This window comes from Rhinolophus sinicus, linkage group LG03 (genome assembly GCF_036562045.2).
Source record: "Rhinolophus sinicus isolate RSC01 linkage group LG03, ASM3656204v1, whole genome shotgun sequence".
Classification (NCBI taxonomy): domain Eukaryota; kingdom Metazoa; phylum Chordata; class Mammalia; order Chiroptera; family Rhinolophidae; genus Rhinolophus; species Rhinolophus sinicus.
The window spans coordinates 88,566,095-88,593,930 of record NC_133753.1 but is presented as its reverse complement, the minus strand read 5'-3'; the positions used below and the strand labels follow the sequence as shown (position 1 = coordinate 88,593,930).

Here is a 27,836-nt window from a genome sequence, read left to right as displayed (position 1 = left end):
GAAGACAGATGTGAAAATATAGACATACACACTTTTAAATTATCTGTTTGTGAGTATACAAATTTTAAAAAATCAGCAGGAAAGGCAACTATGATAAGAATAATTATTTTAGATATAGACACTAAACTTGCTCTATGCACTGAGAGGCAGAAAAAGAGAATAAAAATTAATAAATGACTTGTACAATAAGTGGGAAATGTGACGTATATCAGAAGTAAGTGTGAATTACACAGTATGGCACTAGGTCAGTTAAAAATCACCAATATAAGTGAGGGCCCAAGATGGCAGATTAGGTAAATGCTATGCTTATTTCATCCCAGATCACACCAAAATTGTGAATAAATTATAGAACAATCAACTTCAAGAATCATCTGAAGACTAGCTGAACAAAACTCCTATAACTAAAGATATATGAAGAAAAGGCCACGTTGAGATTGGTAGGAGGGGCAGAGATGTGAAATGGGCTGACCCCAACCTACAGATAGTAGGTGAAAACTGGGAGAAACTCCTCGATGGAGTTCCCCTCAAAAGAGGGAAGGGTCTCAGACCCACACTGGGATATACAGCCCAGGGGACCTGTGCCACACCAGTAAGAGGAGTTCCCAGAACATCTGGTAGTAAAAATCAGCAAGGACTTTGTCTGCCTCTCCTGGTGAGACAGAAGGTGGATGGAAACATAGATGCCCACTTAAAGGGACTGCGTACAGACTCAATTGCTTGCAAACACTCACCTGGGCTCCAGAAGAGGGGTGGAAACTCCAGAGGCACCAGAGACATGCAGGGAAAGATGGAGGTGTGTGTCTTCAGGGTGAGGGCTAGAGGGACAACAGCCATTATCTTTGTGTGGAGCCTGCCATACATGTAGCCTATAGGAGGGCACCATCTTTTCCTTGTTGAACCCTTCCCGAAAGGGCCAAATCTGAGACCGCGATGCCCTTGTAAAATCTACATGTACGCACCACCCTGATGATGCCCTGGGTCTCCGTCGCACACAGCTAGTACTTCATCACTGGAAGCACTTTTAGCTACTGAGTAGCCAGCCATGCTTCACAAGCTGCAGAAGCCTTCTACAACAGTGATGACCTGCGGTGGCCCGGGGAACTTTTATTGGTGAGCAGTGAGCCACAACTTGCGCTGCAACCTCTCTTGGGAAGCTCTCAGGGATATGTCAGCTCGAGATAAGTGGTGGCTGGCATTTCACTAAGTGGTAACAGGCCAGGCACTGGCATAAGAACTGAACCTGCATTAACACTGTAAAAGACACTGATCACACCTCATGACTCCCTTGCACTTCCCCTAGTGCTGTATTTCCTGAAGCACTTCCAACACTGGGTCCACCAGCCCAGCCTGTACATCTAAAGAGGCTCCTTCAATGGATGATCCTTGTGGGCATGCTGGCATTTGGCGATAGGCCTAGAGGGTCCTAGGCCTTTTGATAAGCTGCCCCAGGCTCAATACTGGTGGCAGCCAGGATCAATTCACAGCAAGGTGACCCCCACATGCCTCCAGATCCAGAATAGGCAGCAACCAACCACATATAGCTTTGTTGTGCCAACCAGGTAACTCTGGGCCAGTCATAGGTAAGTCTGAAATTGGCCTGCACAGGAGACCCTCTCAACACCAGAAAGAGCATAACCAGAGGCCAGATTCAGACCACACCGGAGCACTACCTGGTTAGCCCCACAAATGGCATACACAAAGGGTGGTCTTAACAGGAACAAGTACCTATGGGGGTGAATCCCCCTCTGAAGGGTCAGCCCCCATGCAGGAGCTCCAAACTGTGGATGTACCCAATCCTCATAGTCAGTTAGCTTGGGAGGCAGTCTCACCCATTGTTGTGCCAAAAGGAATCAAGACTCAACTACAACAGGATAACACACACAATAAACTCATGGGACACTACTAGAACATATGCCCAAGAGATCCGTGAGACTGCATTATTGGACCACATAGGACACATGCTATAGAAGGCCACCCAACAAAGACAGAAAGACATAGGAGATCTACCTAATATATAGATGCAAACTCAGAGACACAGCCAGAATGAGAAAACAAAGAAACATATCCCAAATAAAAGAACAGAAGAAACCTCCAGAAATACAACTAAATGAAATAGTCACAATCAACCTACCAAAGACAGAGTTTAAAACACTGGCTGTAAGAATACTTAAGGAACTTAAAATTTCAAGAGATAGTAAGTATAAAGAAGGACATAGCAACTATAGAAAATACCTGTCAGAAATAAAGAATACAATAACTGAAATGAAGAACACACTAGAAGTAATCAGCAGAAGATTAGATGAAGCAGAGGATCAAATCAGTGATTTAGAAGACCAGGTAGTAGAAAGCAGCCAGTTAGAACAACAAAAATAAAAAAGAACTTAAAAAAAAAAAAACACACACGAAAATAGTTAAGAGACCTGTGGGAAAACATCAAGCATAACAACATAACATCATAGGAATACCAGAAGGAGAAGAAAGGGAGCAAGGAATTGAGAACCTATTTGAAAAATTAATGACTGAAAAATTCTCTAACCTGGCAAAGAAAATAAACATAAAAGCTCAGGAAACACAGAGAGTACCAAACAAGATGAACCCAAGGAGGTCCAAACTAAGACACATAGTAATTAAAATGGCAAAGGTTACAAAGAGAGAATTTTAAAGGCAGCAAGAGACAGACAACTATTTACTTACAAGGGATCTCCCATGATTTCATCAGCTTATTTCTCAACAGAAACTTTTTAGGCCAGAGGGAAGTGCAGGAAATATTCAAAGTACTGAAAAATGAGGGCGTACAACCAAGACTACTCTAGCCGGCAAGGCTATCATTTAAAATTGAAGGAAAGATAAAGAGCTTCTCAGACAAGAAAAGTTAAAGGAATGCATTGCCACCAAGCTATTATGACAAGAAATATTAAAAGGTCTTCTTTAAGCAGAAGAAAGGATAAAATAGACAAACAAACATAAAATATATGAATAACAACATGGCAATAACTAAGTACCCACCAATAATCACTTTAAATATAAATGGATTAAATACTCCAATCAAGACTTAGGATAGATAAGATAACAACACCCATGCATATACTGTCCACAAGAGACCCACCTCTGATTAAAAGACACGTAGACTGAAAGTAAAAGGATGGAAAACAGTTTTTCACACAAATGGAAATGAGAAAAAAGCTGAGGTAACAATACTTATATCAGGCAATAAAGACTTTAGAATGAAAACTATTATAAGGGACAGAGAAGCACATTGCATAATAATAAAGGGATCAGTCCAACAAGAGTACATAACCCTAGTAAACATTTATGCACAAAACATATAAGCACTTAAATATATAAACCAAATATTAACCGACAAAAAGGCAGAGATTAGCAGTAACACAATCATAGTAGAGGACTTTAATACCCATGATGCCAATGCACAAATCTTCCAGACAGAAATCAACACACAGAGAGTCGTCCTAAATGACACACTAGACCAGATGGATTCATTGATATTTTTAGAGCATTTTACCCCAAAGCAGGAGAATATACATTCTTTTCAAGTGCACATGAAACATTTTCCAAGACAAACCACATGTTAGGCCACAAAAGAAGTCTCAGTCAATTTTAAAAGACTGAAATAATATCAAGCGTCTTCTCTGATCACAATGGTATGAAACTAGAAATCAATTACAAGAAAAAAACTGAAAAACACATGAACACATGGAAGCAAAATAGCATGTTACTAAATAATAAATGGGTCAATGATGAGATCAAGGAGGAAAGCAAAAAATAACTTTAACCATATGATTTCACTGATATGTGGAATATGAAATTGATAGCAATAAAGGAACAAAACAAACAAATAAAGAAACACAAACTCATGGATACAGACAATAGTTTAGTAGTTACCAGAGGTTAAGGACGAGGGGGTTGGTAGATGAGGGTAACTGGGGTCAAATATATGGTGATGGAAGGAGAACTGACTCTGGGTGGAGAACACACAATGTGATATATAGATGATGTATTACAAAATTGTACACTTGAAATCTATGTAATTTTACTAACCATTGTCACCCCAATAAATTTTAATTAAAAAAAAGATATCTTGAGACAAATGAAAATAAAAACACAACAACCCCAAATCAATAGAACACCGCAAAAGCAGTCCTAAGAGGAAAATTCATAGCAATGAAGGCCTGCTTAAAGAAACTAGAAACATTTCAAATAAGCAGTCTAACTTTGCACCTAAGGAAATTGGAACAAGAACAGCCAACAAAACCAAAAGTGAGTACAAGGAAGGAAATATTAATTATCAGAGTGAAAATAAATGAAAAAGAGACTAAAACAACAACAGCAAAAACAATTTAAAAGATAAGTGCAAACGAGCTAGTTTTTTAAAAAAGATAAAATTGACAAACTTTTTACCACACTCACCAAGAAAATAACAGAGAGGACCAAAATAAATAAAATCGAAAATGAAAGAGAAGTGACAATATACACCACAGAAACACAGAAATATATAAAAAAACAAAAACAAACAAATAAACAAACAAAAACAACAACAACAACAAAAACTAAGAAAATACTGTGAGCTACTACATACCAAAAAATTGGACAATCTGGAAGGAATGGATAAATTCATTGAAGCATACAATCTTCCAAGGCTGAATCAAGAAGAAACAGAAAATCTGAACAGACCAATTACTACCAACATAAATGAATCAGTAATCAACAAGTTCCTAAGAAGCAAAATTTATGGACCAGATGGCTTCACAGGTGAATTTTACCATACATTCAAAAAAGTAATTAACACCTATTCTCCTCAAACTATTCCAAAAAATTCAAGAGGAGGGAAAGTTCCCAAACTCGTTTTACCTGGCCACCATTACTCTGATTCCAAAACCAGACAAATACATTTCAAAAAAGTAATACTATGGGCTGATATCCCTAATGAATATAGATGCAAAAATCCTTAATAAATTTAAGCAAACTGAATTCAACAATACATTAAAAAGATCATACACCATGATCAAGTGGGATTCATTCCTGGCATGCAAGGTTTGTTCAATAACCACAAATCAATTAACATGAAACACCACATAAACAAAATGAAAAATAAAAATCATATGGTCATATCAATAGATGCAGAAAAGCATTTGACAAAATCCAGCATCCATTTATGATAAAAATTCTCAGTAAACGGGGAATAGAGAGAACATATCTCAACATAGTAACGGCCATATATGACAAACATACAGCTAGGAGCATATTCAATGGGGAAAAGCTAAAAGCATTCTCCTTAAGATCAGGAACAAGACAAGGATGCCCACTTTTTTCATCACTTTTACTCAACATAGTACTGGAAGTCCTACCCATGGAAATCAGACAAGAAAAATAAATAAAAGGCATCCAAATGAGAAAGGAAGAAGTAAACCTGTCATTATGTACAGATGACATGATACTATATAGAGAGAAACCCAAAGATTCCACCAAAAAAAAAATAAAATCAGAACTTATAAATGAATTTAGTAAAGTAGCAGGATATAAAATTAATATTCATAAATCACTTGCATTTTTATACACCAATAACACACTATCAGAAAGAAAAATTAAGAAACAATGCATTTAAAATTGCATCAAAAAATAGGAATAAATTTACCCAAGGAAGTAAAAGACCTATACTGAGAAAGTTATAAGACATTAAAGAGAGAAATTATAGAAGATACAAATAAATGGACATATATACCACACTCATGGGTAGGAAGAATTAATATAGTTAAACTGTCCATACAACCCAAACTAATCTATAGATTCAGTGCAATGTCTTTCAAAATACCAATGACATTTTTTACAGAACTAGAACAAATAATCCTAAAATTAGTATGGAACCATAAAAGACCCTGAATAGCCATGGCAATCCTGAGAAAGAAGACCAAAGCTGGAGGTAACACACTACTTGAAATCAAATTATACTACAAGGCTGTAGTAATCAAAACAGCATTGTACTGTCATAAAAACAGACACATGGAATAGAAGAGAGAGCTCCAAAACAAATCCATGCCTACATGATCACATAATCAATGACAGAGGAAGCAGGAATGTATATTAGGGTAAAGACAATCTATTCAATAAATGATAGTGAAAGAACTGGAAAGATACACGCAAAAAAAAAAAAAAAAAGAAACTGGACAACCCTCTTATTCCATATACAAGACTAAATTCAGTGGATTAAAGACTTAAATGTAGACCCCAAAATATAAAACCTCTAGAAGAAAATATAAGAAGTAAACTCTCAGACATTACCCTTAGTAATATTTGTAATGATACACCTCCCTGGGCAAGGGAAGCAAAAGAAAAAATAAACAAATGGGACTACATCCAACTAAAAAGTTTTTGCACAGCGAAAGAAACCATTAACAAAACAAAAAGACATCCTACCAAAAGGGAGAAGGTATTTGCTAATGATATATTTGATAAGGGGTTAATGTCCAAAATTTATAAAGAACTCATACAATTCAACACCAAAAAACAATTAAACAGTTAAAAAATGGGCAGAGCACCTGAATAGACATTTCTTTAAAGAAGACATACAGATGGCCAATAGACATATGAAAAGATGCTCAAGGTCACTAATCATCAGAGAAATGCAAATACAAATCACAATGAGATACCATCTCACTCTTGCCAGAATGGCAGTCATCAATAAATCAAAAGACAAGTGTTAGTGAGGATGTGGAGAAAAGAGAACCCTCATGCACTGTTGGTGGGATTGCACATTGGTGCAGCCACTATGGAAAACTCTATGGAGTTTCCTCGAAAAATTAAAAATATCACTACCTTATGACCCAGCAATTCCACTTGTGGTATTTATCCAAAGGAATTCAAATCATTAATTCGAAAAAATATATGCACCTTTATGTTTCCTGCAGCACTATTCACAATAACCAAGATATGGAAACAACCAAAATGCCCATCAACATACAATTGGGTAAAGAAATTGTGGTACATTTACACAATGGAGTATTACTCTGCCATAAAAAAGAATGAAATCTTACCACTTGAAACAACATGGATGGACCAAGAGGATATTATACTAAGTGAAATAAATCAGACAAAGAAAGACAAATGCCATATGATCTCACTTATATGTGGAATCTAAAGAACAGAATAAACAAACAAACAAAACAGAAATAGACTTATAGATACAGACAAAAAAACTGATGGTTCCTAGATAGAGAAGGGTTGGGGGATGGGTGAGAAAGTGAAGGGATTAGGAAGTACAAAAGAGTAATCACAAAAGAACCACAGAGATGTGAAATACAGTATGGGGAATATCATCAATAATGTTGTAAAAACCATGTATGGTGTCAGATGGGTACTAGTCTTATTAGGGAGATCACTTCATAAATTATATAAATGCCATATATATATATATATATATATATATATATATATATATATATATATATATGCCAAAAATGTCCATATATGACTTGTATTCATCTTTTATTAGTAGTATATATTACAATTTTAATACAGTTTTTCCTTTCTTAAAATGTGTATATTTTTTTGGTACCCACCTAAAAATCATGGGATGTAAAGTACAGCATAGGGAATATAGTGAATGACATTGCAATAGCTATGTGTGGTGTCAGATGAGTAGTAGACTTGTTGGGGTTATCACTTTGTGAGGTATATAAATGTGTAATCATTACGTTGTTTTATACACCTGAAACTAATAATACAAATAAAAATATATTAAAAATAGCACAAGCAAAAGAAAGATTAAATTGGACTTTATTAAAATGGATAACTATTGTGCATCAAAGAACACTATGAACAGAGTAAAAGGGCAGATCATAGAGTGGAGAAAATATTTGCAAATTGAGTATCTGATTAATTTCCAGAATAAGTAAAGAAAGAATTCCTACAACTCAACATCAAATAAACCAAATAACCAATTAAAAAATAGACAAAAGATTTGAATGGACAGTTCTCCGAAGGTATACAAATATCCAATAATCCCATGAAAAGATGTCCATTATCACTAATTATTAAGGAAATGCAAATAAAACCATAATGAGATACTGCTTCATACCCATTATGATGGCTATTGTAAAAAAAGAGAAAATAACAAGTGCTGACAAGGATGTGGAGAAATTTGGACCCTTGTACATTGATGGTGGGAATGTAAAATGGTGCAGTTAGTGTGAAAAACAGTAAGGCTGTTCCTCATAATCTTAAACACATAATTATTATATGATTTGAAATTCTGCTTAAATACACAAAACAATTTGAATCAAACTCGAGACACATTTGTACACCCTTTTTCTTAGCAGCATTATTCACAAGAGTCAAAATGTGGAAACATTTCAAGTGCCATTGATTGATGAATGGAAAGACAAAATGTGGTATATACATACAATGGAATGTTTTTCAGATGTACAGGGAAGGTAATTCTGACACATGTTACATGAATGAAACTTAAAGACATTATGCTAAGTGAAATAAACCAGACACAAAAGAAAATATATTGTATAACTGTACTAATTGAGATAACTAGGGTAGTCAAATTCATAGAAATAGAAATTAGGATGGTGATAACCAGGAACTGGGAACAATGGATAATAAAAGGTAATGTTTAATGGGTATAGGGTTTCAGCATGGAAAGATAAACAAGTTCTGTAGATGGATGGTGGTGATGATTGCTTGGCAACATGAATGTACTTAATGTATTTAAAGAACTGTACACTTAAAATGGCTTAAATGGTAAATTTTATGTAATGAATATTTAACCATTATTTTAAAATATAAGAAAAAGAAGGAAAAGGTGTTCAATTGTATCAAATGCAGTGCTGACAATGGAAAACTATGAAGGCACATACGTAGCCATGAGATTTGGCAAAATGACAACCTTTTGGTTTCTGACAATAGCAAGTTGAGTGATATTTCTATGGCGTTGGATTTATACATATACATTTATATTTAAATTCTTGTGTCTGTGAAATTCTTGGCTACTTAAAGTGTTTTCATTGGATAGATAGCATACCTAATTCTTTGTTTCCCCAATAATTTCTAACACAGCACAGTGCACTTGCTTGTAACACAAAATTATTCATGGAATTGATACCCACCAAAAGAGAAAAACTAGTTTTAAAATTCACAAAACGGTATTAATATAAAAATTCTGAAATGAAGAGGAGGCAGACTGTGAATACTTCATGTTTTTCCTCACAAATCAAGTTGTCAGCTTTCTCCTACTTTAAATTTCATAAGGGATTATGTGACTAGTCTATTTTCTGAATTTGTTCCGTTGAACTATCTAGTTACATGACCATGCCACACTGTTTTATTTATTTCAGCTCCATAGAATAGCTTCAGCATTCTTTCTTATCTCCAATATTCTCATTACTCTTCTTTCTCAGATTATTCTAGCTGCATTTGCTTATTTATCTTTCTATAGAAATTTACCTAGTTTTTAAAACATCCTGTAGGTAATATTCTTGAGGTAATGTTTATTTATTGGTATTACTTTCATGGAAATTTACATATTTTTAATGTTTCTGTCTCCAGAACATAATATACATTTCCTTATTCATGTCATGCCATCTTAGAGATTTAGAAACATATAGTTATCTTTATTCACTTATTCACTTATAAAAAAATCACTTATTTCTTGTTATAATTAAGGTATTTTATGTTTGGGATTCCTATTGTAATGGGGTATTTTCTTTCAAATATATGCTTTTTTTAAAATAGGTGAAGGCTATTGTTTCAACTAGTTAGTTTTATAAACAACCACATTACTTATTTTTCTTATAAGTAGTTTTGTGACAACTGGGTAGCCTTTTGGAAGAATAAATGCAGTTGGACTCATAGCTCTTATCTTATATTGGGCTACATACCATATCAATTAAATATTTATAAATATAAAAACTAAAACCATAAAAGCCCTAAGCAAATCTGTAGGAAAATTATTTTTTTAATTCTATTAAATATATGTAGTGTGTAGTCTTTATAACATTAATGAAATCACAAGAGATGTAGAAAATTAATATCTTAAACTACATGAACACACACATTCTGCAAAACAGAAGCTATTTCAATTGAAGATGAATAATGATAGGAGAAAAGATTTTGCAATTTATGTCACAGAAAAAAGGCTGTGTTTCTCAATCCATGACACATTTCCTAAAATAAATATGGATAAGAAAGTCTAATCACCAAATAGAAACACATCAAACATTAGTAAAGTATTCACAGAAAAAAAACAACCTAAATATATGATAAAGTGCTCAATATCACTTTAATTTAAGAAAATCCATATCAAAATTGTATTGATTATTTTTTAATTTTTTTACTTTATCAGATTGGCAGATATCAATAAATTTTATAATCTCCTCTTTATTGTGGGGGAAGAGTCACTCTCAAATATTTTTATTTGAACTATATATTAATATAATTGCTTTGTAGGGCATTTATGAAAATCAACCCAAACTACAACTCTACAACTATGCATTCCTTTGATCAGAACTACTACTTCCTGGAACTCTTATATATTCTCTACTCATCGTAACATTGTTTGTTATACCTAAAGACTGAAAACAATATAAATGTTTTTCAGTAGGGGTCTAGTTAAAGAACTTAGAGACCAAAAGCACAAGATAATGTTATGTGATATGGGAAAGAGTTTTATGTATCAGAATGACATTATCTCCAGTATATACTGTTATTTAATTTCAGAACATGGTGTACACTATGCTACCATATGTGCAAAAAGAGGGGAAACAGAACATCTTTGAAATTAGATTTGTTTGTGTCATCTTTGCCTGCTAGATCTTTGAAAGCATATGTATGAAGATTTCCTATTTTACCATAAGTTCCTTATTTTGAACAGGCTTATATAATTCAATATGAGTCATTTCTCTCATGGTAGCATTTTGTTCTCTTTTCATTTTAAGTCCCTCCAAATACCTTGACAATCAGAATATTATCAGGAAAAGAATCAGATTATCACAGAGACTTGGCCCCTGTTTCAAAGATATTTGTTCTGGTGTTCTCTAGATATCTTTTTGGAGGAATGTTCAGATTCTAAATTATTTAGAATGACAACTGCAAGTTTGCATTCTTCACCCCTGTCAGACTTCAGAAAAAAACACACACAAAAAAACAAATCTTATCACTGTTAAATATCAACTCTAAGGAAGGTAAAAACAATTCATATAACATACAGTTGTGAAGGTCTGCACTCCGAGTTGCATGGCATTATTTATTTTGGTAAAATAATAAAAAGAGTATTACCCAGAGCAGGTTTGTCTCTAGATAGCTGCTTCATAAGGCAAAGCCCAGACCATACTCTAACTTTTGCTGACTGTCCTTAACACATTACTCCTTGTGAGGTTTCATGAAATTTGATTTAATAAGCATCACAAAGTTTTTGACTTCTGCTTTTGCTCCTCTTTTGCTTGCAAGGACAAAAATGAATGGGCATGTATTTCCTTTCACAAAGTAGAAAGGTGATCATCTCTCCTCTGACACTAGGTGAACAGTTAAACTGGTAGATAGATATAATAATGGCAGAATATAGAAATGAGGTGGAAATGGCAAACCTGATAAAGGGGAGTGGAAGAAGCCTCTGCCTTCCATTTTTGAACTGGAAAGAATGAGAGGTTTCCTCTGGGTTGCAATAACTCCAAGGAAGTTACCTAGCTGAGCTTATGCTGTCTTAGTTGCATTGCCCAAGTACAGCCTATTATATCAAATAAACACATGGCCCAAAGTAGCAAGAGATACAGTATAGACCCTCAGTGTTGTGAAGAGGGCTGTAAAAAAATCATGTCTTGTCAACATGATTCGATCAAATTGAATTGTAGAAATATATCCTTGGCCACGCAAAGAGTACCTAACGTGCTGCAAGAAAGTACAAAATCAAAGGACATTGGGATTTTAAGAGGGGGTCGTGGACCAAACCTGCCCTCTGTGGTTTATACACTATTTCCTGCATTCTGAGCTTTCAAGCCACTTTCAATGAGATGTGGAATTCCTGATATTGAGATTATAAACTAGATGGGTAGTGGTATTTTAGCAAGTGCTACTCTATAAAAATCTCTGAATGAGAATGACCAGGACAAAATTAGTATATTACTTATAGTATCTATGAAGACAGGTGGGATTCAGGGCCAGAAAGAAAGAGTTTATGCCATTTTGAAACTGTGTAGTTACTATTTAGTACAGCTGATATAATTATATTTTGTAATAGATAATGATTACTATTTTACTATTAAGGATTTTTGTGGCTCTAGGAGGTAATTAGTGAGTAACTTTGGCAAGGCACATGCTTTCTAGATTAAAACAATGGTGCTTCTCTGAAAGACAGTATTTTGAGCCATAATCACAATTGTCCTGTGTAGAGGTTGTCCTAGCGTGGTACTCTGGAGAAGATATTGGTCTGACTGAAAGTATGCTCTACAGACATGTTTTTGGAATGGTTATCAGAAGACCTTCACCAAATGAATTGCACATATTCATAAACAGGAATCTGTCTATGATAGCATATTTTAAAAAGTCATTTACATCAATCATTGATCAAACACAGTGGAAGTGGAGAAGAGTGGGAGGGACGTACCTTTTTTTGGAAAATATCTTAACAACATATTTAATGAAATTAGAATCACTATAATCTCCCTCTACATGCCATTAAAAAAAATAAGAATAAAGAGACTTGAAAGAAGAAAATATTATTAAAAGAGGTAGGAAAATTACACCAAAATAAAACATTCAATTGACAGTAATGTTTTCCACATTTATATAGGCATGCTCCTTTATCAAGACTTAATGATCATTTTCAGAAGTCTAATCATGCTATCAAGTATATTTTGATTTTATTTAAATTGATAAACTGAACACTAATAACTGAAGTGCCAAGCAGCAGCAAGCAAAGTAATTTCAAAATAAGAAAAATCCATTTAACCTCAGCTAATTAGAAGAAAGAAGGAACATGATTTCACTGGTGCATCACTGATAAGAAACATCTGACCTAGCCAAGTATAATATCTTGGTTTGTGAACAGATCCACGAATGCCTATTGTCCTGTGGACATTTCAATAATGACACTTGTATTCTTGTTATCATGGGCTACCTAAGAAAATAACAAATAAGAAATCAAGTCCAGAGGCAAAGAAAAAATTTAGTTACCTTGAAATAGTCAAGTTTAGTGAAAATAAAGCTAATTAAGACTAATGTAGTTAAAATTTAAGACATCAATGATTTTTTTTTGATTAACTGATTTATTTTTTCTCCTCATTTTGAAATAATTCAGTGACTGTATAATTTATTTATAGAGAAGATAGGAGACGTGCCAGAAATTTTTTGACAATGGTTTTCAGTGGAACTGAGGGAACAACCGTTTTACAATTAAAATAACTTTTGAGCAATTCTCATGTTTTTTGTTAAGTGCTACATTATGATATCCATATTTGTTCTTGAAACAAAGAAACTGGGGAAGAAAGAGTCTAGTGACTCAGACCAAGTTATGAATTATCAGCTTGGATAATGCTAAATTCTAATCACTATTTGAATTATGTGGTGCCCTCTCACAACTAGAGCAACACAATGGCAAAGATTTATTTGCTCACTTTTATCAAAGTATTGAAAACCTGTTATGATTTATTCTCGTATTTTAAAATTTATCATAATTTTAATTCTTAACCTTTCTCTGAAGACCTATTACCATGCATAAGTTGTACCCATCAATTTTAATTATGGTAGTAGTAAATTCTCTGATAGAGGCCTAAGAGAATGTAACTAACTGCTCACTATGTCTGTAATCAGATACCGTACTTTCACAATGTCACATTAGGATAAAAAAAATTACTGAAAGTACGAAATAAAAATTAAATATATAAATCAGCCTGGAGTTCTTTTTAAAGATGCTTAGAAAAGAAAACAAATGAAGTTATTATAATTGCAATTATTTAAGAGCTTAACATTCTTTTATGTTTCAGTCTGGTCATAGTGGAAAATATTGCCAAATTATCACAAAGGAGAGGAATAACCTCAATATTATAAATGGAGTGAAATGTGATTCCACACTGGGTAGAATGGCTTTATATAACTCAGTAATGTTTTTAATGTCTCCTTTGGTATTTTTTCCAATAGTTAAAATAGTTATTTATGTATGTCTTCAGTTATTTGAACAATACACTAATGTCTATTTCTCTTCAATAAACAACAATATCATGTCTTAGCAACTGTTGGAAAACTATTCATTGCATTTGACAGTACCTTATGTGACCTACTTTACAGACTGTTTCAACATTTAATAATCCCTGGAGACTTTCGAGTTTGTCAATGTAACTGTCAGTGTTAATAATTTATACTTTCCCTATATGAGAAAAGCATTGGACACAATGGGAATAGTAAATAAGAAAAAAGTAAGAACCAGGGTGCCGTAAATTTGAAAAAAGTTCAGAAACTTGAAGTAAGAGAGCAATTGTATATGTGATAAATTTCAAGAGAAGTGAAAACAGAAAGAAGAGGACCATTAATTTACAGGTTTGAGTTTCTATATTATGAAGCATAACAATGATTCGGGGAAAATATTTTTAGACCTTAAACTCCCAGAGTAATATTTTCTCTGACTGTATTATGTCTTACATTTATTCCTTCATTCTTCAATTATTGATTAAATATTTTTACAGCATAGAAGGTGGTCCCGTGATTAGTGTTGGAGGTGTCAACATCTTCAAAGAACCTAATGTTTTGTAGAAGTAGCTGGGTAAATTAATCCCAAAGTGCCCGGTACCATTTTATAGGTATTGTGTGGATATCTATGTGGGATTCTGCAGAAGGAAGAATGAAGAAGTGTGCCATGCCACCTGGAGTTGTGGACTTAGACTGGGGTCCCTAGAAAACAAAACCAGAAGGGCAAACGCTTATAGATAAAACATTATTAGGGAGTACAATTCCTGGAAAGGAGCAAAAGAATGCTGAGGCAAGAAAGAAGGAAAACAAATAAAATCTGGTCATACCTCTCTGAGAAGCTCTTTTCTCTTTCCTGGGACATCCTCACAGAGGCACTATGAATGGCCCACGGAGCATAGGGAGGAGGAAGGCAGACATACTTTCTATTGGTTCTGATATCCCATTGGTCAAAATTTGCTGCCATGAGTGAAAAATTCTCCATCATTGCCAGTTGTGCATGCTGAACACTTGTTGAGTCTTGATACTTCTCATGCTGGAGCAATAAGAGGGATGCCCCATATCTGGTGGCAAGAGTTGGCAGGATATTTGTGGGAAGTGTCACTCTTTAAGATGTGCCTGGAAGCAAGGAGAGGCATCAGGAGTAGTGGCCTCAGAGACGCTTCAGCTGGTAGCTATAGCTGTGGCAATAGCAGCAGCAGCAGTAGCAGTAACGACTTGCATGACCATGGGGATCACACAAGTCTGTGCACACAAATGCAAGTGTGCAGATCTGGAATGATTCATAAACTGTATCTTCTGCATGCTCCTTAAATTTAGTCTTGAAAAATAACTAGACGTTCACCAAACTGGCAAGGGAAAAGGTACATACATCCAGAGGGAGCATCATAAGAAATTTCATAATCATGTATAGCTATGATTATATTACTCTTGAATCCATCCACATCTCTCCATTGATGCAGCCACAATCCTGCCTCAGGTCTTGAAATTAATGACCTCTTGATTTACAAACTTTTAAAAATCACTACGTATGTAGTTGCTCTGTCCATATTCAAGCTTTCCTCTTCCCTTTCATAGATCCATTTTTCATCAACCAATGCAAACCTGGTTGTGGCATTTCAAATGTTAAAACCCTTCAATGAATTTCCATTCACTTGGGATAAACTTCTCAATCCTCCCTACAGCCTACCACGGTTTCCTAGCACCAATCTGTGTTTTCTCTTAGCCCCAACCATAAGGTTGTTTCCCTGTTTCCCTTATGTGCCAAGATCCTTCCCATTCCTGTATCCTCCTTGAGTGCCTAGCAGAGTGTCTGACACAGAGCTATGCATATAATCAGGAACCAAATGACAATATTGCCCCCTTAGAAGCTCCATGGAGCAGAGATGGCAGACTTATGGATGTGTCAAAAATTGAAATAGAATCTACATAACATTACATGGAATCATTTTTGTTGCTGTTTTCTTGTGTTTTGATTGGAGAGCAGAAGGGCATTAGCATATCTGTAGAGCATTAGCCCCTGAACATAAAAGAGGAGTGTGCATCTCGTTATTGACTGTAGTGCATTCTAGAAGAAAAACATAATAGCAGTATTTGGAATTGTGAAATGCTCTGACACCATCAGAGGAAATGGAGTAATCCTGTGTCATTGGCACGTGGGTATGGAAGGAAACGCTGCAGATGCTAGGACTAGAAGGGGACCTTCACTTTAGTATACTTTACTCTTTGCAGTCTTAGATTTACATTTTCCCGCAAAAGTATATCCCTTCATAAAAAGTTACTCTTTACTCTAACAAGTCCATTTGTTGTTATAATGTATGGAATGTTTCAATTCTAAATCCCATCCTATCATACTTAGTATTACTGTAAGATTATATTGACTTCCTTGTGTTAAAATGTCCAGTCTACCTCTGTTCCTTATTCAAATCCAATTTTTGGCCTACAGCCAGGTGAGGCCAAAAACTACTGCCTTTTACTTCCCTGTGATTTTTCTTGATTTTTTTAAAAAATCAATGCACTCACCTTTATTCTTTCTATGTCGAAGCAACTGTTCTCTAAAATATTTTTTTTTGCACGATTTTATTAGCCCTTGTGAATCAGTCAGTTCGGCTCTTGCCAAACATGTGACTCACATTCCTCTAGAGATATGTTTTGTTTTCTTCTCAATAGCTATTTTTTTTTCTGGGATCATAAGCAGTGACCTGTTCTTTGACATTGTCTATAAATACAAGTTCTTTCCTGTTCTACTGTCCTTTTTATCCAAAAATATAGATTTCACATGAAAATAAAGATGTATGGATGATCTTAAAAAAAAAGACCTTTTATTTATATTACCTACTGTTTAACATGAAACACATTTGTATTATCTCAATACTGGGTAATACACAGGATGAAAGTAACTAGAAATCCTGACAGCCTTCCCAAGGAAACATTTTCAACATGAACTAAAAATGAATAAAAGTAATAATAATTATATAATAGTAATAATAATAACAGTGAACTCTTTTCCAAACATGGTTGTACACAGTTTGCGTAGATTAATTCAAGTCTTCAAAGCTACTTAGGATGTTGACAATAATATAATATATTCTGTTTAAACTAGCCATCAATAAAATAGAGAAATCTTTAGGAAAAAATAATAAGTGAATTTTCATTACCCAATTATGTAACCTCAGTCTGCAGGTCATAATAATGTTACATGAACACAATTTTCCTGAGTTTACATGCTTATTAATCCTGACCTAGAAGTAGGATCTCAATAATCATTCCCATCATCAAATTGTCCTGTTTGATCTTGGCATCCAAAAATATTTTTAGACATGTGTTTGGGAAAATGGCTGTGCAGGTTGGGTCGCTGAGTGCAGGTGTCATGATGGTAGTTTTGGTGTGGACATCAGCTCTCTATATATCTTCAAATAGTGCCCCCTCCATTGTGTAAGTGAATACAAACATGAAAGGGGAAATAATTATGTGTGAGTATTAATGCTTTTGAAGATGTGAAAGTCAAGAGGTACTCTTATTTGTGACTTTAAATCCTTTACATTTGTTCTTTTTTATTAAATTTATTGGGGTTATGTTGGTTAGAAAAATTATATAGGTTTCAAGTGTACAATTCTATAATGCATCACCTATATATCACACTGTGTGTTCACCATCCAGAGTCAGTTCTCTTTCCATCACCATATATTTGATCCTGTTTACCCTCCTCTATCACCGCCCCCTCCTTACCCTTTGGTAACCACTAAACTATTGTATATGTCTATGAGTTTTTGTTTCTTGGTTTTCTTGTTCCTTTGTTACTTTCAGTTTTATATCCCACATATGAGTGAAGTCGTATGATCCTTGACTACATTTGTTCTTTTTATCATTGAGGGTTGAGAAAGTCAAAGAGGAAGCTACTAGCATAATATTTTTGCATAAATAATAAAATATTTATTTCTGGACAAACTAAATGTTTAGCTTCTATAAAGCATCTCTTAAAATGTAAAATACTTTTTAAATTTAATTTTTAAAAGTCTCAATGAAAATGAACTTTTAAGTTGTATACTCACAATAATGGCTTTTGAAGTATCTGATTTTAAGTCACAATTCAAAAGCAATAATATGTTATTTATAAAGATTTTTGCACTGACAAAATTGTTTTGTAATTACTTTTGTTATATTCCTTCAGAACAAATTAATGAAGAATAAAAGTACTAGTTTTTAGCCTAAAATAAAAAATAAAATAACAACAAGTAAATAGGTGGTCTGCCATGCATTGCCCTGTAATACAGTGGCAATAATAAAATGTAGGTCATTTATCTCCCAGGTATACACTCTGTTTGGTAGTCTGGGATCCTTCAGGTGGGTTATTTCATAAACATAAGTTGGAATATTTGCACAAAATAGACCTCCGTATTTGTTTTTTTGGGTGAAGTGTCATAGCTTTTCTTTTGTCTGATTTTTACATATTTAAAAAATGAGAACTAGATATAAAATGGTAACTGTTTTAGTGACTGTATGTTAATTTTCTGTGAAAAACCATTTCTCAATTAAAACTCATTTTTATCATTATTTTTTGAATACTAAGTGTATATTTTGAAATAATTTTAATATATGTTTTAATCATATATAATTTAATATATATAAAACTATAGTCGAATTATCATTTTTATTTTTAAAAGATTTCATATAAATTCTCCTTGCAAATGTTTGAAAAATCATTAAATTTAATAAAATTTCATGAAAACATACGTAAAGTGCATCAATAAACCAATAGTTTTGAAATATTGTTAAGCATTAGAATCATCTGATGACTCTGTTAAAAATGTAAATATCTGAGTCCTGTAACATCTATTAAATAAAATCTCCAAGGGAATGACCTGCACATTAATATTTTATGCAATGTAGACTCCATGTGGTTCTGACACCCAATATAATTTGGAAATTACTACTATAGAAAATGTATTTATCCTGTATAGAATTTAACACTATATTGAAACTTCACCTAACTTGCCACTAATATTTTACGAATATCTAAAGTGTATGATGGAAAGAGAACTGACTCTGGGTAATGTGCACACAATGTGATATATAGATGATATATTATAGAAATGTACACTTGAAACCAATGTAATTATTACTAACTAATGTCAGCCCGATACATTTAATAAAAATTAATAAAAAATAAAGTGTATGTAAGGTACTTTTTTAATGATCATTTAGTCTAAAATTTTGTGCTTTCTCCCTCTTTAAAGTGAGCTGTTTCAGAAAATGCACTTAGGTAGAACAACGGGTACCATTCTGCCTATGCACTATTCCAGTGTAGTGTGGTAGTGTTAGCATTCCCATTTCTTTCTCTCCTTGCATCTACACTATTTGTCATGTGACTTTTGTGGTTACAGTCACAAAGGGTACTATATATGTCCCTGTCCCACTGACGTTGTCTTGACCATGTGGTTTACTTGAGCAGATGGAATGTGGTCCTAAAGTGAGAGCGGACCAGTTTCCAGCTAGGGTCTTTCAAGACACTGTATGTTCTATCTGTCATATGGTGCATTCTGCCTCCACCACAAGGAGAATATAGCCCTGGTAGTTTCTGCCCCATCAGTCCAGGCCCTAACACAACAACAACACATACTCGTATAAAGCAGAGCCACCCTAGTCCAAATACACAGCCTGAGTGTACATAAAAATGTATTGTTATACACCACTGAGATTTTGTTGTTAAATATATAGCATCGTAATGGCACTAAGTAACACACACACACACACACACACACACACACACACACATATATATATATATATATATATATATATATATATATATATATATATATATATATAATCTGGGATAGCATATTCTGGGGTTAATATTCATTATTTTAAACAGCCGTCTTTACTATTTCTTGTTTATCCTTGTATTTCTGCCAACTAGCATAGAATTGGGACAGGTTTAGCACTTAAATATATGTAGAATTATTACGGGAAATACAGTGATTGACTTGAACGACTGAATTTACCTTTGATTTCTAGAGACATGTAATATTTTATTATTGAAATATGTTGAATGTATCTATGTTTTCAATAAAATATAAATTTACACCATTTATGATAACAAATCTTCTTGGTTCTCATAAGTACATACACAATGAGACTACATAAGGTTCTAATATTTTTACCATTTTTTACCTATTAACATTTTTAATATATAACCTACTACTTTCCGAACAAGATAAGTCAATGCCATTTGTAATTCAATCTATTTTCTGGCATTCTAAATATTATATTAAGGTTCATTCATTAAAAATCATGGTAATATGTTATTTTTGTCATTTTGACAGTCAGTGAACTGAGAGTTCCCAGTGAATGACATTTGAAGTTTATGTAACAGTGTACTGAATATGATTACTTCTGTTAGTGACTTTAATTGACTTGAATGTAAATATCTGATAACACAATTCAGATCATTGTGATTCCAGGCTAGTTTAATCTACAAACCTCACAAACAACCATGTATTATTTTTTGTGGACTCTTGAATTTATGTGAGTGTGTTTTAAATTTTACTATGTCAGTGGCGAAGTTCAAATAATGGATAGACATTATAAAGAGCATGGTAGAATACCCTGTCCTTATTATCTTTGAATGAAAGAAAATGTTGTGATGCACAGCAAGTTGCTAATTTTTCATGGCTCTTCCTTTGTTTTGATATACTAAGTCAAAGTGTAAATATAAAGTACATTAGAATGTGATTCTGTCACACTTCAGTTTTGGAATTGCTTCCTCAGAACACCTTTATCATGAACAAATCTCTTTACCATTTTGACTTTTCTATTCATATATCATCTCCCATTAATTATAATTTTTTAGTCTTACTGTAGGCAACAAACAAATAACTAACATTAAAATGTCTCTATCAGAAATCTCTTATTTCTTATATGGTCAATTCTGAAATAGTTTTTCTCACTCTATACTCATGTCTTTCTTTCACTCTCATTCTCATTAATTTTACTAATGGCGACTTGTACTAACTTGCCTATCACAGATGTTAGTAGTGCTCAGTCTCATTGTGGCTTCTACTCATACTTTACCCCACCTAATTTCTATAGACTTTCAAAACAAGGTACACATAATCCTAGATATTTTTCACCTCTTTTCCTGTAGTTCATATCTTCCAATTGCTGGATTTTGGTGAGTCTACTATCTGTTACCACCAGTATCTATTTTATTATGAACAAAAACAAAACAAAACAAAATCTGCAGTATTTTTTCTGGAATTCAAGAAATGTGATATGTCATCCAATCTCTCACCATTATTTTGCGAATTTTACTTGTTGCCTGATGCTAAGTACCCATTTCTTGACTAGTCACCCTCAGTGAAGAAAGGGTAGTCCTCTTCCCTCCATATTTTTACTTTTTTGACTGTACATATATTTCCCCAGGTCAACTGTGCAGCATCTCGCCTACTGAAGAAGAGCCACAATAAAATGTCACACCTTGTATGAATCTCACCCTGTACTTTCACCCTCACTCTTGTTTTTCTCCAAACTCTGAGCATGTATTTTGCTTTATACTTGCTAATATCTCATTGCCTCTAAGTCCATCAATTACAAGACTTTGTTCTGTTATAATTGTTCGAGATGATCTTAGATGGTCCCAAAAATCATAAGGCAAAGTCGAAATATAGACATGATGAGGATACATTTATTTCTAAGACATTTAATACAGAATGAAGGTAACTAGAACAGCACTCTCTTCTAAAGTAGAAACCCTACAATCTGTAAAACAAATTCAAAATTCTTTTTTGTTTTTCATCATTGGTATCAATGGATGCTAACTAATCAGAAAAAAAATCAATTTATCAGATTCAAAGACAGCTTCGTCTTTGGGAACTATTTTATAAAATGTTGATTAAATATTTATAAAATATTTTATAAAATGTTAAATTCTGTTACCTCAGTCTGCAACTGAGACAAGGACACTATGTGTCATGTGCATTGCTGAATCAACAGTGAATGGCAGCATTCAGATATATAATACTGCTGAAAGAATGTATGAATGGTAATAGCTTATAACAGCAACCCTGGTTATGATTGCCTTTTGTTCACCATGTAGCTTCTGAATTGTATAGCCTCTCTCAAAACCCTAATCTCCTCAACTGAGAAAATGGTGAGACTAATATAAATCACTGCATGGCGTCCTTGGAAGGATAAATGATTTAATACATACAACATCTTCTAACAGTCCCTATCACCTTGAATGAAGACATTCATGATATCATTACTCATTAAATATTTCCTTGCAGTATTACCTCTAAGCTCAACTGACACTGCTCTCCAAACATCCTAACTAGCTAATGATAACACTATTCTAAGATCTTCCTTTAGTCCTTTTTAATTTATTTTCTGTTGCTCCTTACCAGCTCATCCTGTTTATGAGATTTGGGTTTCCTACATCACTGCACTATACTTGTGGGTATTCTGCCTCTCTATTACACTTTACTAATGCTTATCCTATCTCAGGAGTCTGTCCCTAAATTTACTCTACTTACAAGATTTTCTCCATGATTTTGAGCTCAGTGTTTCTGTAGGTCCGATTATCCTGTAACACACTTTGTTTTAGCCTAGGCGGAGGCATTGGTGATTTGTAATCTTTACAGGAAGGTCACCCCAGATGAAAATATAGAAATGGACTCTTCTCTAAACCATGACTCACCTTCAGTATCTTTTCCTTCAGTTCAATATTCAGCTCAAATGCTTGTTCCATGAAGAATTTTCTATACTTGTACTTTATATAATCTTTATTTTTGAACTGGACATAGACTGTTTTTTTTTTTCTAATTCAATCAAATCTTATTTTATATTAATTTGCAAATTTGCCTCCTCTTTCTTTGGAGTTGAGCAGTTTGATATTAATAGTAGAAAATATATTTTACCAATGTATGCACTACAAATCCTAGGAGAAGCCTTTTACTCAATAGACACACAACATAATACAATGGAATGGATTAAAAAGGGCAACCATACTTCTGACTGAAATAATAATAACAACATAAAATGGCCTGGGGAGGTCTCTGAGATTGCTCATACCCATTTGTGGCTCTAGGAAGGACTACAACCTGCAAAAGTATATAATTAAAAGATTTCTATACTTTGTTGTACATAATGTCTAATTACTAATAGGTGAATTGCGTATTATGTTTCTACTCCCACCTCCCCAGGGAATGATGAAATAAGATCCTCTTCCTTAACTGAAAACTATAAACAAGTGAAGTGTCTTACTACACTCCTCTTTCTTGCCAGTTTTCTTTCTTCTTTAATATTTTATACCCTTTCTTTTTCCTTCCTTCCTCCCTTTCTTCTGTTCTTTTTCTTTTTCTTCTTTCCTGCTATATTATCTTTAAGCATAAATATCTTCCAATCATGTCACCTTGAGATCATTTCACTCACTGCTCTGTTTGGCCACCAGTCTCTTTTCTCTCTCCTCAGCAACAGTGAGGTGGATACCCTTTCCATGGGAAGAGAAATCCATGGTTTGCTGCTTTTGCCAGTAACAAAAATGTTGAGAGTGGGGTGGCAAAGCTGTTGCCATTGGCATCTTTCACATGACCTACATCAAAAGCATCAGGGTGTCTCTATGGTGATCACACCAATTCTTTCCTGATTAGCATCTCTGGTCACCATGCACCAAACTTGATAAAATCAGTAATTTTGCCAGTCTCCAAATCAATCTGAATGATGTCCTTCACCTTGATGAGGGAGTCAGGGGAGCAGGTGGTGCGAGCATCATGGGTCACCAGATGAGGGATTCCTTTTGTGCCCACAAAGATCTTTCCCACTTTGCACAACTGTAATCCGATGAACAGCAAAGTGACCCTTGGTGTCGTAGATCAGACAGAAGTTCTCTCTGGTCTTGCCCATGCTGATGACATCCATAAAACCAGGAGGGTAAGTGACATCAGTTTGGACCTTGCCATCGATCTTAATGAACCACTACATGCAAATCTTCTTGACTTCATCTCCTGTTAGGGCATACTTCAGTCTGTTCCTTAGGAAGATGATGAGAGGGAGATATTCTCCCAGCTTGTGGGGACCAGTAGATGGACGAGGAGCTAACATACCACTTAGTTTATGCAGCATGTAATGCTTTGAGGCTGCTACACACTTCAGTTGTTTCTTAGGACCAGCAGCCATGGCTGCGCTGGGCAAGGAAAGAGGCTCTCTTTCCTTGTCTCCCTCCCTCCCTCCCTCCCTCCCTCCCTCCCTCCCTCCCTCCCTCCCTCCCTCTCTCCCTGCCTCCCTCCCTCCCTCCCTGCCTCCCTTCTTTCTTTTCTTTCTTTCTTTCCTCCCTTCCTTTCTCCATCCCTCTCTCCTTCCTTCCTTCTTTCTTTTTCTGTTGTTTCTCTTTATAATAATTCTTGATTCTAAATACATTAAATTTCATTTATTTTAACAAATGTATACATGCACATGATTTAAAGCCTCAGTCATCCTTACATATGTTTTATGTTATGGGCTAATGCACTGAGAAAAGCTCTTCTTCAGTTATTTTTTTTCTGCTACTTTACATCCTGGCCCCTAAGATAACTTTTACTGTATTATAAACTTACTTATGCATTTGAAATATTTTATTATATCCATCATTTCTAGGTATTTGGTAACAAAATGATTTTTCTTGGATGTATACTATACTATATTGCTAACATTTTAATTAAATTGTCTTTAATAGATGAAAAATAAAGGCAAGAATATCCCATTTCGTTGACATGCTGGTGATACTGTCTGCATAGCTGTCTGATGTTTGGAATCTCATGTTTGTAATTCAAATATAGAACATTTTAAGGTTTAATTTAGAAACATGCAGAAAAAATATTTCAATTATTATTTCAATGTAAAAAAACACTAAATGTGTTCATATTTGTTCATGGTTTTACTTCCAGTTGGTGATAGGTTATTATGTTTTATGATCAATTTAAATATATTTCTATAAATATTATTATCCTATTATAAAAATCAATATTGAATTTTTCTTAAAAAATTAAATTTACATTAAAAAATTGAAATGGTAAATGCAGATACCACTTTATTTTTAACATTTACAAATATCTAATTTTAATATTGGCATAATTATTTGGCTTTATATTGATATTATCTAAATATTGTTTTACCCCAAGATATTCACTATTATGAAATTCAGAATAGACCTGCTTGAGCCTTAAAAAAGAAAGAATTTATTTTTAAAATAATTTAATTTATGATGTTGGATTATTTTTTAACTTGATTTTAGTAACTGCAACCTTATGAAATTTAATCCACAAGTGCTGACATCGAATAAGTATGAGTAACATCTTATATAATTTCATATTCAAGTAAGAACAAACGCAAAATACAAATTGTGTTTCTTTGGTTCATAGCTAATACGTTGTGAAATTTAAAAAAGAATGCAGTCAGAGGAGAAATTCATATTAATTAATCCAGCATATCTTATATACCTGAATGCTTTATTAAGACAGAAAAAAAAATCAGTTGAAAAATATTTATATGGTAATTGTGTACTGACACTCAAATGTTCCTTGGTTTAAATCTGATAAACAATATTTAATATTTGACTTAGATGGATATAGTAAATCACTTTTTTCTTTTAAATAGACTAATTTTTAGAGCAGCTTTAGGTTCACAAAATAGGTTCACAGCAAGTGTCATATTCCGCCTGCCCCACACATGCATAGCCTCCCCCATTTTCAACATTTGCATCGAAGTGGTACATGTGTTATGAACCTACATTAATGTATCATTATCTCCCAAAGTCCATACTTTACATTAAGCTTCACTCTTGGTGTTGTACATCATATCAATTTGGACAAATGTATAATAACATGTATCCACCATTACAGTATAACACAGGATAGTTTCACTGACATATAAATCCTCTGTGTTTTGCCTAATCATCCCTCTATCCCTCTTAACCCCGGGCAACCACTGATATTTTCACTGTCTCTACTGTTTAGCCTTTCCCAGAGTGTCATATAGTTGGAATCATACAGTATCTAGACTTTTCAGACTGGCTTCTTTCACTTAATACTACTCGTATGCACTTAAGTTTCCTCCGTGGCTTTTAATGGTTTGATAGCTCATTTCTTTTTAGTGCTGAATAATATTCGATTGTCTAGATGTACCACAGTTTATATTTCTATTCCCATACTGAAGGACATCTTCGTTGCTTCCAAGTTTGGGCAATTATGAATGATGCTGCTGTAAAAATGCATGCATAAGTTTGTATGAACATACGTTTTCAACTCATTTGAGTAATAAACACCAACTGTGACTGCTGTTTCATATGAAAAGATAATGTTTCATTTTATAAGAAAATACCAGACTGTTTTTCCAAAGTGGCTGTACCATTTGCATTTCTACATTTCTACCAGCCTTAAATGAAAGTTCCTGTTGTTCCATATCCTTACCAGCATTCGGTGTTGATTCTAGTCATTCTAATAGAATGTAGTAGTATCTCATTTTTGTTTTAATTTGTATTGTCCTAATGATGTATGATGTGGAGCATTTGTTCATATGCCTATTTACCAATTGTATATCTTCTTTGGTGGGGTATTTAGTTAAATCTTTTGCCCATTTTTAAATGGGTTTTAGTCACGTGGTTCATTTTCTTATTTTGGGATTTTAAGAAGTTTTTGTACATTTTGGATAATGGTCTTTTACTGGTTAGGTATTTTGCAAATATTTTTTTTTCAGTCACTATCTTTTGCAGAGCAGAAGTTATCACTTTTAATGAAATCTTGATTATCAATTAGCTAACACACAATATTATATTAGTTTCAGGTGTACACCATAGTTGTTCAACATTTATATACCTAAAGAAGTGATCACCATGGTAAGTCCAGCAACCATCTGACACTGTACCATGCTATCATAATATTACTGACTATATTCCCTACATTACATCCCCATGACTTAACTGTTTTATATCTGGAAATCTAGACCTCTTATTCCCCTTTACTTTCACCTCTCTTTTTAATTTTTCAATTACAGTTGAAATTCAATATTATTTTATATTAATTTAAGGTGTACAGCATAATGGTTAAACATTTATATAATTTAAGAAGTGATTCTCTGACTAGTCAAGTACCCACCTGGCATTATGCATAGTTATTACCATATTATTGACTATATTCCTTATGCTTTACTTTACATCCCCATGACTATTTTGTAACTGCCAATTTGTACTTCTTAATCCCTTCACTTTTTAAATCCAAATCCACTCCCATCTATCACCCCCCAAAATCTAGTACCCATCTGACACCATATATAGTTATTAAAATATTATTGACTATATTCCTTAAGCTATACCTTACATCCCCATAATTACTGTGTAGAAACCAATTTGTACTTCTTAATCCCTTCACCTTTTCTCACTCATACCTGAAGTTCCCTCCCATCTGGCAACCATCAAAATGTTCTCTGTATCTAGGAGTTTGTTTCTGGGTTTTTCATTTGTTTGTTTGTTTGTTTTGTTCTTTCTTTAAATATAATATATAAGCAAAGTCACATTGCATCTGTCTTTCTCTGTTTGACACTCCAGGCCCATCCCTGCTGCTACTGAAGGCAAGAACCCATTCCCTTCCATGGCTGAGCAATATTCCGTTGTGTAT

The 27,836-nt window shown here is 33.9% G+C and overlaps 1 pseudogene; it reads right to left on the bottom strand.

Moving 5' to 3' along the window:
• Positions 1-23,614: 23,614 nt before the first annotated feature.
• Positions 23,615-24,366, bottom strand: LOC109458480 (small ribosomal subunit protein eS4; annotated as a pseudogene).
• Positions 24,367-27,836: the final 3,470 nt, after the last annotated feature.